Source organism: Mustela erminea, chromosome 4, assembly GCF_009829155.1.
Source record: "Mustela erminea isolate mMusErm1 chromosome 4, mMusErm1.Pri, whole genome shotgun sequence".
Taxonomy (NCBI): Eukaryota; Metazoa; Chordata; class Mammalia; order Carnivora; family Mustelidae; genus Mustela; species Mustela erminea.
Genome location: NC_045617.1, coordinates 52,584,668 through 52,598,994, shown reverse-complemented (window position 1 = coordinate 52,598,994; position 14,327 = coordinate 52,584,668). Strand labels below are relative to the sequence as shown.

The 14,327-nt window shown below is 37.8% G+C and overlaps 1 protein-coding gene and 1 long non-coding RNA gene across 4 annotated transcripts in view; one reads left to right on the top strand and one right to left on the bottom strand.

The window, feature by feature from the left end:
• Nucleotides 1-14,327, bottom strand: part of IMPG1 (interphotoreceptor matrix proteoglycan 1) — a 125,274-nt gene that overhangs the window by 28,019 nt on the left and 82,928 nt on the right. The gene's annotated exons all lie outside the window — the stretch shown is intronic.
• LOC116588326 overlaps nucleotides 1-14,327 on the top strand; it is a 66,972-nt gene that overhangs the window by 14,953 nt on the left and 37,692 nt on the right. For both annotated transcript variants that reach the window (XR_004284888.1, XR_004284889.1), the window contains exon 2: nucleotides 9,701-9,795. This is a non-coding gene — a long non-coding RNA (uncharacterized LOC116588326). The remainder of the gene's footprint in view (nucleotides 1-9,700; nucleotides 9,796-14,327) is intronic.

Here is a 14,327-nt window from a genome sequence, read left to right as displayed (position 1 = left end):
CCTGCAGTTTATGCATTTGGAGTTTTTTTTTTTTGGATCCGAGTTATCACATTTTTGGTAGTTTTACCACTTTAAATTTAAATTATGCTTTTCCAAAATTGGATAATCTGACTGAATAACTTGCCAATTTTCAAAATGATTTTGAGAAAGTAAAGGTGTAGGCGACACATATAATTCGAACTTTATATTGGCCATTCAACTTGTTAAATATCCGATAGCATTTGAAGGTCTTCCACTTTTACATGAGTATATCTTGATAATTTCTACCACCACTTTGCATTTCTTCCTTGGGTAAGAACACATTGAACTACTAAAGTCTATTCTCTTTTTGGTACAAAATTAAAATCAGTAAGTATTTATGAACCAAGAAAGTGGTTATATGAGACTTTCAGATAAAGAGATCGGTGGGTTATTAAAATATTCCAATAAACCTAAATCCAGAGCCACTGATGATATTTAAGGCATCAGGTAGATCAAAACAAGGAGCTTTCTGTGATTACTTCAGTGGCATTCTGGCAAACATGTGGAAAAGCTTGTGCTGAAATCCGAATGCTAAGCATGATGAATGGCCTGTCTGGATGCAGATAGAATCTTTGGACTCTCAGTCAGCTAATTTACTAGAGTGCAATCACCCAAACTGAAACTCCAAGTGATAAACAGCTCTGAAACGTGGAATCATATTATTTTTATGAGTTTCTTAAAATAAAACCTGCTTGTTGGTGAACTGTACCCAGATTTCAGAGAAGTACCCTCCTTTCTCTCACCCAAGGAGAATGCCTGGGCATGTCACCCATCCTTATTCAACTGCCGGAGGATATTTTCTAACATGCACAGTCTCTCTGGATACACACCCGTAGTTTTAAGTCTTCACTGCCATGGACTGACTGTTTTCTCTCTCTCCCAAATGCATACTTTGAAGCCCTAATCTCCAATGGGACAGTATTTGGAGGCGGGTCTTTGGGAGGTAATTAGGTCATGAAGGTGGATCCAACATGAATGGGATTAGTGCTCCTATAAGAGGAGACACGGAGAGATGATCTCTCCCTCTGCTATGTGAGGACACAGCAAGAAGGCATCTTTCTGCAAACCAGAAAGAAGTGCTCCATCAGGGGCCAAACCAGCTGACAGCTTGATGGAGGGCATCCCAGCCTCCAGAAATGTGAAAAATAAATTCCTGTTGTTTAAGCTCCCCCGTCAATGGTATTTTGTTGCAGCAGCCTGAGCGGACTAAGATATCCCCAGAAGGATCTCAGATGAATAAATGAAAAGGCTGCAAATACTCGTGGTTTGATTTGACTTCTTTGTGTCATGGGGAACTGGATATGAACCTGTGTTCCTATGATGTGATCTTTCTGCTCTTCCAGATGATAAGGGTTTGGGAAGAAACACAGTGATATCTTCATTCTGCCCTTGGGCCAGAATCTTATTACTCACACTTCTTTTACTAGATAGACGTTAGCCAGATTAAAATATTCTGCGGCCTTAATGTCATCAACCAGTAAAAGTGAATTTCAAACTCCTTCCCTTTGTGGCACTTTAACATTAATCTTTTACATTCAGAACAAACCTAACCAAGTTCTTTCACTGATAGAACAGCTGGCTATTTCAATGTAGGGTTACTAGGGATGCCTGGGTGGCTCAGTCAGTTAAGGGTTTGTTTTTGGCTCAGGTCATGATCCCAGGGTTCTGGGATCGAGTTCTGCATCAGGCTCCTTACTCAGCAGGGAGCCTGCTTGCCCCTCTGCCTGCCACTTCCCCTGCTTGTTCTCTTGCCCCCCTCTGGCAAGTATATAAATAAAATCTTACAAAAAATTAAATGTAGGGTTGCAAGATAAACTGCAGGGTTCTCATTGGAAAATACATTACAAATTTTACATGCTTATCTGAAATTCAGATTTAGCTGGGTGTCTTATATTTTTATTTCCTGAACCTAGCAGTCCTATTTAAGTGTGGTTTTACAAGACTCTATTCTTTCTTTACTTGAGATTGAAACTATTAAGGCTATGGCCAATTCTTTTGAAATAAAAATATTATCAAACCTTATCAGTACTTACAAATGTATTTTAAACAATTATGTTTTCATTTGGTTTTTATGTAAAAATTAGACATGTCAATGACACAGGCCATTTCAACATTAAGTTTTTTACATGGTAACAGAGAAGTCAAGCACTAAAAGCCAACGCCATTTATTTTATCATGAGGTATGCAAAATAAGCAGACTCAAAATAACTTGACTTTTAGCTGTCATGGCTAAGTGTGTGTGGGGTTCCTGTGAGGGTGTGGGGTGGGCTTCTATGTCAGTGTGCATGGTGAGGGTGTTGGTTAGAATTTCAGCTACTGTATGTAAAATAAATGGCTAGTTTGGCCACTTTCTGGGCAAGAGACCTGTCCAAAAGCAAAGGCCACAGATAAAATGGTCCGAACCAAAGTATATAAATTTAGGTTTAGCTGAAACCCACAGTGAGTGATGCTGGTAACGGGTGAAGATGGGCACAGTGAGGGCAGCCAGAAGCCTGACTTACTGCCAAAGGAAGGCAAAGCAGAAGATGAATAAGGTGTGAGGGACAAGTACAGATGAAAGAATATTTTAAATGCTTCTAGAAAAAGATAAACACACTTGCCATAAACATCAAGTGGACATCTAATTTATGTTTACACTTGATCTTAACCAAAAGGCTGAGAAGCAATCTAATTTATGTTTAAATAGCTAATCTTTTTAAAATATTCAAGTGGCATGACCAACAATTGCTTAATTCCATATCAAACCAATCCATTCTTATTTATCATAACAAGAAAATTATTATTTTCCTTTTGGCATAGTATAGGAATAGGAAATAAGTCTTTAGTACACATTCATTCAACAAATAAATATTGAGAGCCTACTATGTGCCAGGCACTGTTTCAGGTGCTGGAATAGACCAGTGAACAAAACAGATGAAAGTTTTGGCTCCAAGGAGTTTACTGTCTAGTGGAGGAAGACAGGAATTAGACAAATAAACAATGGGAAATAGATAGTATACCAAGTTGTGACAAGTGCTATGGAAATAAAGTAAAGTGGGAAGTGGAGTGAGAGTACTGGGTTGACAATTTATATAGAATGGTCACTGAAAATATAATATTTGAGCAAGACCTGAAGGAGGCTGGAGAGTTTAGCATGCAGCAAATGCAAATAAAGAAAGCCAAAGGAAGAAGGGTGTCTTTCATGTTTCAGTAACAGCTGGCTAAGAGGGCAGCATGGCTAGAATGGAGTTCTGTCCCAGCAATCAAGTATGAGGGTGACGAATGATATTTTCAAACACTCAAGACTCAAAGAATTCCTCCTAGGCTTCCTTTTCTAGGACGTTTTCACCTAAAATGATGGCAAACCAAGAAATAGGAAGAAATGGGATACTGAAAAAAACTTAGGGAAACCCCCTGACAGGTGGTGAGGGGGTCTTTCAGAGAGAGAGGTACTGAGGGTGTCTCAAGTATATAGAATACTGGTATCATCAAAGCCTCTGCCATTGTGGTAAATTATTTAACTAGACAAAACTGCTGGCGGATGTTCTCTACAAGAAGAGAGAGTAAATCCAGAGAGAGAAAGCCTTGAGATCTAGGGATCAGGGAATCCAACTCAGTAGAAAGGCCAAGGAAAGTATAAGGATGACCGAAGAGGAGTGTCCCAGTGACAGCTCTCCAAAAGGCTTAGAAAGTAGCACTCTAGGAGAAAGAGAAGAAGGTCTCTGAAAATTGGAAGAGTTAAGTTACCTGATGTGGAAAAGTATCTTGGAAAATTCAATGGAAAATTTGGGAATAGTTGACATTAAATACAAAGAAAACAAAGCAAATTTAAAAAAATCAAAGAAAACGTTAACTCTAAGAAAACAGAAAGGAAACACAGAGCAAATAGATCAGCTGTGAATATATAATATAAGTGCTGAGTATTGATTTAATAACAGTTATCACCATTTTGGGAGATGGGGTGGAAGCAGAAGGATGGTATTGTAGAAACACAAACCTTTATTTACGATAATAGGAAGACAATAAACGATATATAAAACTGATGACTCAAAAAATTTATATTATTTGAAATTATAGGATGAGTAAATGCCAGAAGAAATAGCTGAGTTAAGACACTACTTTTGGTAACTGGGATTGCACAGTGGGGAGGTGTGAGATAGTGAAATGCTGTATTTGTCAGAACACTTTAATGTGACTTGACTTAAGAAAACTTAAGTGTTTTATTTTGGGATAATTGTACATTCAAGTGCAGTTCTAAGAAATAATAGAAAGTGACATCGGTAAAAATGGCATAGTAAGAAACTCCAAAAGTCAAGTTGTCCTTTACATTCAAAACTTGCAGCGAGTAAGTAGTTGTGATATAATAGGAAATATATATTTGGTCTCTGCCTCCAGTTCCTAACACAGAGCTCCTAAATTCCTTGTAATTTCCTGGGTGATAGGAGCATCTTTCGTTCTAGTAACGTGACTTTTGGTGGGTTCTTGGATAGCATCAGGATGGAAGCTGGACACTGGAATGACCAAGGCAGGATTAGAAGCTTGGAAAATTTCCCCCACCCCCTATCCTCTGAGGAGAAGGGAGGGGCCAGAAATTGAGTTAATCATTGATCATGTCTGCGTGATGAAGCCTCCATAAAAATTCCTGAACTATGGGTTTTGTAGAACTTCTGGGTTGGCGAACACACCCATGTGCCAGGAGAATAGTGCACTCCAGTTCCACAGGGACAGATGCTTCTGCACCTGGGAACTTTCCAGAACCTCACTCTATCTATCTATCTGTCTTTCTATCTATCATCTATCACCTATCATTCTCCATGTCCTGAATCCAACTAGAATTGGTGCAGTTCGTCCGCTTCCTTTTGGTTCTCTAGATACATCTAAGGATGGTGCTAACTATTCAGGGAAGCTGGGTGTTCTAGAGTCCTATCCATCTGGACTAACAGCAGAAGCCATCAGCCCACCCCTCCATACCACACCCTTCATTTGGCTACTCATTTATATATTTTTAATGTCCTTTATAATAAGCTGGTAAACATAAGTATTTCCCTGAGCTCTGTGAGCCATTATAGCAGATTATGTAATTGAGAAGGGGCTGGTGGGAACTGTAATTTATTTTTTATTTTTCTAAATGTTATTTATTTTAATAAAAGTTGTATATCTTTAAGGCATAGAACATGATTTGACATACATATGCATAGTGAAATGATTGCAAAAGTCAAGTTAATTAACCTATCTCCTCAGATAGTTATCCTTTTCTTTGTGGAAAGGACACTTGAAATCTCCTGCAGTATTCAATACAGCATTATTAAATGCAGTCATCATGCTATACTTAAGATCTCTGGACTTACTCATCCTATGTAACCGCAACTTTATATCCTTTGATAAACATCTTCCTCCCCACCTCTCTGCCCCTGGTGACCACCAATATGCTCACTGCCTCCAGATATTTGAATTTTAAGATTCTACATTTAAGTGAGATCATGCAGTTTTTTCTTTCTGTGTCTGGCTTATTTCACTTAGCACAATGTCCTCAAGTTTCATTCATGTTGTTGTAAATGGCAGAATCTCCTTTTTAAATATATATCCCACAATTTTTTTAAATGTTCATCCACTGACAGACACTTACAGCTGGCTGATCAGAAGTACAAGTGGTAAGTGACAGCCTGGGACTTGCAACAGGCAAGTGGCGGGGGGCGGGGCAGTCTTGTGGAGCTGAGCGCTTAACCTGTGGGGTCTGCACCAAATGTGGGTAGGTAGTGTCATACTGAATTGTTCGATACCCAGATGCTGTCTGGAGAGTTGGAGAATTGGTTGACACTGAAAACCCCTCCATATATATAGTTGATGTTAGAAGTATTGTGAACAGAGAAATAGTTTTCCTTTTAGTAGGTAAGCCCTCAGGAACTTTGGCACCCATGAGACCCTCTTAAAACAATTATCTCATGACACATTCCTGCCAACTCCAAGATAAAGCAGAGAACTCAGGAATGTAGAAGCTGTGGTGTTTGAGAGTGAGACTTACATCCACTTAAATATGGAAATCTGCCTAAGAAGCCATAAGAGTTGTGACTGCAGAACCATTTCTAAACTTATGAAATGTGACAATTGTAACATAGTCATCTTACTACCAAAACTGGGATGTGGGGGAGTGAAGATGGCTGGATTATGAGTGTTTTGATACATTTATCTTTCATAGCAGTACATCAAAAATGCTGCCTAGTGTTGATACATGTAGTGTAAATGATAACAACTCCAAATTAATGTTTCAGGTAATCTTTCTTTAGGGATGTCTTAAGAATGAATATGTCATGAGGTAAGCAAATATTTATCTGAAATTCAGCAATTTCTTGCATGTCATTTCAGTTTCTTTTTCTTCTATTAAAGTCAAGCAAAATTAAGTGCAGTCCATTTGATTAGGATGACATTGTAGAGAAATTCAATTTTTGTAAAAGTACTTCTATCCTATCTTTTTAATTATATTGAGAGATAATTGAAATGATAGCTATCATTTAGTTATTTCTGAGTTGCAGAACTTTAGCCATGTTACTTCACTTTTTTTTTTTTTTTGGTAATTTCCTCCATCCTTTAACATTTTATTTTATTTTATTTTTTGAGAGACAGTGAGCATATGTGTATGAGTGAGGGGTGGGGGTGGAGGTCAGAAGGAGAGAGAGAATCTTTTTAAAAAACTTTTTAAAATTTTTTATTTTTATTTTTTAAAAAGTTTTTATTCGAATTCGATTTAGTTAACATATAGTGTATTATTAGTTTCAGGTGTAGAATTTAGTGATTCATCAGTTGCATATAACACCCAGTGCTCATTACATCAAGTGCTCTCCTTAATGTCCATCACCCAGTTATCCCATCCCCCCACCCACCAGAGAGGGAGGTTCTTTTTTTTATATTAAATTTTTAAATTTTTTAATAAACATATAATGTATTTTTATCCCCAGGGGTACAGGTCTGTGAATCGCCAGGTTTACACACTTCACAGCACTCACCATAGCACATACCCTCACCAATGTCCATAACCCCACCACCCTCTCCTGAACCCCCTACCTCCCTCCCCTCAACGCTCAGTTTGTTTTGTGAGATTAAGAGTCTCTTATGGTTTGTCTCGAGAGGGAGATTCTTAAACAGGCTCCATCCCCAGCACAGAGCTCACCTCAGGGATGGATCTCACAACCATGAGATCCTGACCTGAGCCAAAATCAAGAGTCTGATGCTTAACCGACTGAGCCACTCAGGTGCTCCTGATAATTATTATTTTTTTAAAAGCCTCTTGTTTAGTCATTCAATATAAATATACACTTACCGTTTTTCTCATAGACATAGATATTTTGTAAACCTTGGTGAAAAAAAAATAGCTTCATGGTTATCTGGAGTAAATGTGAAATTTCAGATATATCTGCACTTTAAGTAAAAGTCTTAAGCAGAGCCACCAAAGAAGCAAAATATTTTGCTATGAATTCTTTATTGTTACTAATAATGTTAAATAACATCTGGACTAAAACTGAAGCTGGTAAGAATCTTAATTTGTAAGCCCTGGAGAAATTCATTGTGTTTTCTTACTATTTTAATTAGATGTTTCTATCAGGTTACGCCTCAAAGTCTAGTCTTAGAATCTTGGGAGGCAGGATTGAGGATAGGATAAAAGGAAACGAATATTTATTTGGCACCTGTTATGTTCTAGGTACTATACAGTGATATTTTAAAAAAAATTCTCCATTTACTTTAAGCTGTTTTATATATCCCCAAGTGATTATAAACTCTGCATTTGCTACTTAAAGAGAAGTATCAGAGTCTTGAAGTATCTAATTATGGCTTCTCAAATGATTTAACTGGGTAATTAAGAGAGGTACCTGAAGGCTGCAAAGATGAGTGTCCCCTCAACCAGTGGTCATCATTAGAATGAAATATGGATGTCTATGTACTCTAGCTTGATGCATTCCTCTTTCCAAATATCAACAAAGGTACTTTTTTTTTTTTTTTGCAGTTTAGTTTATTACACTTTTCCCTCATTTAAAAAAATGCTGAACCTGAGAAATCTTGTGAGACTTAAACTGTGCCTTATATAATATAAAAATTTCAGACCTCAGAGCTGCAACACACCTGATTACTTTCTCCCTTCACTGTGGGTAACATATCTTTAATAACTTTCAATTTAAAAATCAGACCTATATAAGAAAGTTGTGAGGATGCATTTGGAAAAAGAGCCCAGCTATGTCTTTCCCTCACTTGTTGGTGGTCTTAATAAAATTTTTGGCTGTCTGCTCTGAAGAAATAAACATTTTGGGACAAATGAAGTAATTGTTACATGGATATAACATGCAGTGATGCTATAGCTTTTAATAACACAGTCATAATTCAATTCTGAATGGCTTCTGAATTATTTATTCCAAGATTATTGAAGAGGTTGTTTTTCTAGCTCTGGCTTGCAAAGCAAAATAATCAATATTTTTCTCTCTATTAATAACTTCATATGTATCTAAGGAAATAATAAAGATTACGATAAAATAAAATGTGAGTTTGGGAATATGGAAAGCACACAAAATATTATGTGGTAGACAGCCTCTAATATGGCCACTGATGACCTTCACTTTCTGTTATTCATATCCTTGTACAGTCCCTCCTACATGCATGGAAGTTACCTCCACAGAATGCTATGGAGGTAATGATTAAAAGTTTCTGGTACCCAATTTCAATGAGAAGGGAGTTTCCCCACAAACCAAACAATTCTCTAACACCAGCTGGGTATAACACAATGCAACTCAATCCTGATACCATCTACCTGGAGATAGCACCAGATTCCACATGTTAAGGGCTCAGCCCCGCAAGACTGTCTTCCATTTCAGATGCCATTTGTAGGCCCAGATAGTTACCTGTGCTTCTGACCGACTCGCTTCATATTGGGGGGTTCCCACAAACCCCTCCCTGAAGTAAATTTCCTACAGTAGCTCACCGAACTTAGGAAACCCATTTACTCACTAAATTACCAATTTATTACAAAGGATATTAAAGGATACAAATCAAGAGCCACATGAAGGATACATAGGGTCGGGCCCAAACATAGGAGCTTCTGTCCTTGTGGAATTTGGAGCCCAGCATGGTGGCATGTGGAAGACTTTTGGCTCCCCAACCTGGAAGTTCTCCAAACCCCTTCCTTTGGGGTTTTTATGGAGGCTTCATTATATAGGCATGATTGATTAAATCATTGGCCATTGGTGATTGATTCAATGCCCAGTCCCTCTCCCCTTTAAGAAATCAGGGGTGTACTGAAATTTTCACCCCTCTATTCACGATTAGTTCCCCTGGCAACGAGCCCTCCTCCTTCAGTGCTTTCCAAAAATCAACTCATCAACATAAACCTAGTTGTAGTGAAAAGGGCTTGATATGAACAACAAGATGCCCATTTCACCTTTATGTCTCTGAAGTGATTTCAAAAACTGAGGACAAGAAGACAAATATAAGAAGAGACGTTCCCATTGCCCTTATTGCTCAGGATATTGCGAGGGTTTGGGGAGCTGGGAGCCAGGCCCTATGGATGAAGACTAAATATGTATGAGAAATGTTTTTGTTATCCAAATAGCCAAGCATATATTTCCTATAAATCGCAATATTGCAGTGATGTATGGTTATGAGTCTAGGTCACAAAAGATGTTAGGTCCTTTGCCTTTCTCTCTTGAATCAATTATCCCAGGGGAATCAGCTGCCATGTTGCGAGGACACTCAAGCAGCCATGTGGAGAAGCCCATATGAAGAAGAACTGAAGCCTTCCTGTAACTAATTTGCCAGGTGTGTAATTTACCTTGGAAGTAGCTCCATCAGTCCCTGCCAAGTCTCTAGAGGACTGCAGCCTTGGTTGACATCTTGACTGCAACCTCAGGAGAGACCCTAAGCCTGAACTACCCAGTTAAGTCACTCCTTGATTTCTGATCTACAGAAACTGGGAGAGATAATAAATGCTTGTTGTTGCTTTAAGCCGCTAGGTTGTGGAGTAATTTTCTATGCAGCAATAGGTAACCAATATACACAGAAACCCTTAAATGTCTGGAATTACAAGATTGTAGGTCTATCAATCTCTGACTCTGGCTTTTATCAGAATACCACAAAGAATGTCACTTTTGGTTTAGAATAATTATTTTTAAACATGCCCTTCTTATTTTATAAGAATGCATCATAATTTGCATTAGATAGGCTGGAAGATTATATCGGTATTCTGATCTGCACTGGAGACATTAGATTCCAACTATTAATAGGAAAGCTTTTAGAATGGAGTATGGGTTTGTATTTATGATAGGAAAAGGGGAAGAATGAGTAGAAGGGACGAGAAAAGACAGATTACAGATTTAGGAATATGGTTTCTAAGATTGGTTTTGCCACTCTGAGTTGCATTTACCTAATCTAGGTTGCAATAGGCAGCCTCCCTGCCAGGTGTTCCCAATCAATCAACTCAGTACCCCCTTTCCTAACAAATACTTTGTAATGCCACCTTACATTGACCTAAGTGAACTTAATCAAGAATATAACCTAGCTAATATGCATTTCCAAAAAAGTCAATGCATTGTTCAAACTGCGACATGAAGGAGAAATAAAAGGAAAATAATTTATTATAATATATATCAGAAGACAGTACAACACCATAAGACACAATAAAGCAGTTAGATGCTTGTACTTATATGTAAATATCTATAAATATCACCGGATTCCACAGATACAAAGACAGACTGATTCAGCTATTGTTCTGGCAACATAAATACCATGATCACCACTATCCTAAGAGAACTGATTTTCTGAAATGATGGTTAGCACTTAGTAAAGTTCAAACAAAACAAAATACAATCTCCCCTTAATTTATGTATTAGTTGCATTCCTAGAAAAGTCACATTAAATAAAAATTTTGCAAAATATACTTGCAAATCATACTTATGTGAAAAAAGAAAGGTCAGGAAAAAATGTGAACCTTTTAAGTGTCCTTAGTGTAACTGCCAGGTTATCTGATTTATAGGGGCCTGCCTTTTATTGCTTTGCAATCTGTTAGTTGAAGGATGCCTAGAGTAATGCAAATCATTGTCCATAGAAAGGCAAAGGATTTTCATCAAGCATAAAAGAATTTCTTATTTCCTTGTGGATATTCACTAATTCTGCATACAATGGTATATTTATTTCCTTTTTTTTTTTTTTTTTTTTTTTGGGAGAGGTCACCCAGATTCCAACTGCCCTCATTTTTAATTGCTGATCATGTGTTGTTTGAATTCTCTTTCAAAGTGGTCATAGCATCTTGTTTCCCTGTTAGTTAATTTGTTAGGCACAATTTTTGTTTGACACATGTCATTTTATAAATGTGTAAGAGTCATGATTTTACTTTTTAATAAAATTTTACTTTAATAGGAGCTAAGGTCTAGGTTTAGAAGTTAATAGTTTTTTCCCCCACATACATGAATGTCTAGCAAGATAAACAAAAGTCTTGTTGGAAGCTGATGAATTCTTTGTTGTGTAGTATTGTCCTCAAATTCTAGAATTTCTCTTCCCACTAAATATTAGTGATGCCCTCCCATTATTGCAGCACTAAAAATTGCCGTTTTCCCCCAAATCCACAAACCATATCCTACAAGGTTGTATACTGCCCCATTGAGAATTACTGCTGACAACGTTGAACTTTAACCTGAACTTTACCAGAAAACATTTATGGTTAAGAATCCCTCACCTCAACAATTTTGCTTTCTGAAATCTCCCCACCATCTTTTGTTCTGGGAAAGGGCTAAATGCAAAGAATCGCCTTTCCTCCTAGGACTCTGGTAAGACTTGTCTACTCTTTCCCATGACTCCCATAAGCCACATAGATGACTCCCTTTTACCCGCCTTTATAAAACTCCATCTCCTCTGAGACAATCTGGATGGACCTAGAATGTATTATATTAAGTGAAATAATTTAGATTGAGAAAGACAAATAGGGTATTATTTCACTCATATGTGGAACCTAAACAAACAAAATAAATGAATGCACAAAGAAAAAGCAGAACCAGACCTATAAATACAGAGAACAAATTGATGGTTGCCAGAGGGGAAGGAGATAGGGTGTCAGGCAAGATGGATGAAGGGAAGAGGGAGATATAGACTTCTAACCATGGAATGAATAAGTCATGGGAATAAAAGGCACAGCATAGGGAATACAGTTAATGATACTGTAACAACGATGTAACAGAACAGATGGTAGTCATACTTGTGGTGAACACAGCATAATGTATAAACTTGTCAAATTGCTAAGTTGTGCACATGAAACTACTGTAACATTGTGTGTCATCTACACTCAAATAAAACAACAACAACAACAACAACAACAACAACCCATCCATACTTTCCTTTGAGACATTCCTCATTAATGAATGTTCTCCATATTCTAACAGTGTGAATAAAATTGTGTCCTTAATTATCTGGTACATTTTGTTTTACACACTGTTCTAAGCTCTAACTTTACAGATTATATGAATGTACGCATTCTTCATTGATTCCCTAAATCAATCATTCCTCAGTTATTGAACATCTACTACATTCCAGTATAAAATGGTGATTTAAACCAATTGCTAGCGATGCCTTTATGGTTATTTTAAAGGTACATTGGCTTTAAGTCATGGACTGGAGCGGCAAACCAGAAAAGATATTTCCAGTTAATCCGATGATCAGTTTTATAGAGAATCAGTGGATTCATTGTTTGATAATTTACTGGAATCTTGTTTTCTAAAATTAAGCTTTCTGTATATTCATGAAAACATGGGTGAAGAGTAAAAAGGCATTGGCCTTGGAATATTTGAACGTTTGGTTCAATTCTGCCTTACTTCACTTAATCATTCATTCATTTAACAAATATTTATTGCTTATTGATAAGTGCCAGGCATTTTGCTAGTTCATAATAACAGCTCTTATTTTTTTGTTACTTGGTACATATTAGACACAGTTCTAAGTGCTGTACACATTAACTAAATCTTCACAAGAACCCTCCAAATTAGTACTATAATGACCATTGCACAGATGAAAAATGAGGCACAGATAGAAGTTAAAAAACTTGCCCAAGGTAGCGCGTGGTTGAGCTGGAGGCTGCAGGCACACAGCACACACTCCAGAACCCATCTTCCTGCTCTGCTAAGGCTGGGGTAATTAATGCAACAGACCCAGGCCTTGTCTTCAGGGAACATTCAGTCTTCAAGATTAGCTATCTAATCACAAGTATGCCAAGTGCTGTGAGAGAGGACACTTGGAGTGCTTTGGGAGGCATAAAAGGGAGACCTAATTTTCATGAGCTGGTAGAACTGCATTTGTGAAATGAAGCTGGTAAGAAGATCTGCTCTCTTGGCTTTAGGGTTGGGGTGAGGAGCAAAACCAAACATGATATAAGGAAGCAAAATTTAGCAAGTGTAATTCGCCAAACCACAAGCTGTGCTCATTGGCAGAAAACAAACAAACTAGTGTACATTGGAGATGCCGGTCTGGCTTCAGGAGAGAGTCTCTTCAGAGAATGACCTTAAGTAATTTTGATTGTGAACTGCTAAGCTCAAAGCAAGTGTTTTTTTTTTTTTTTTTTTTAAAGAAGGTACACATTTCAGGGCAAATTTGGAAAATTGTTTACTTCACAAAGAATCTTTATAAGAATATCATAAAAACACTGAAGGTATGTTTAATGAGGATTTTCTTAATTGCAATAAATATTCAACAGTTTAAATGAAAATAAGGTTTATTTAAAAGTCAAGCATACTTGGGGCGCCTGGGTGGCTCAGTGGATTAAGCCTCTGCCTTCGGCCCAGGTCATGATCCCAGGGTGCTGGGATGGAGCCCCTTGTCCAGCTCTTGGCTCAGTGGGGAGCCTGCTTCCCTTCCTCTCTCTCTACCTGCCTCTCTGCCTACTTGTGATCTCTGTCTGTTAAATAAATAAAATCTTAAAAAAAAAAAAGTCAAGCATACTCTTTAAAGGATGATCAGGGACTTGGTTTTTATGCAGGTTTGTTTTTCTACTAGTCAATGAAAGAAATGCAGCATGGATAGGAACTTTAGAGGGATGCTGCATTTTCTTTTGGGAACATAGGAGGCTATAAATCATAAGTCAGTCAGACCTAAAATAGAGTATCTCCATTGGCTTGGAAATGCCCGTGCCAGGAATGTATGTTCCCTGAGGGCAGAGCCTGGGCCCTCCATTTGAAAGCATCTTGAACAGAGCACTTTGCACATGCCCAGTAATGACTCATGTTTGGTCGGTTGACTGAGAAGTTGGCAGAGATCTTGAGTGGTGGTGAGTTCCTCGTGTGTGCCAAGTTCCTGAGGCAGAGAAGGTGAGC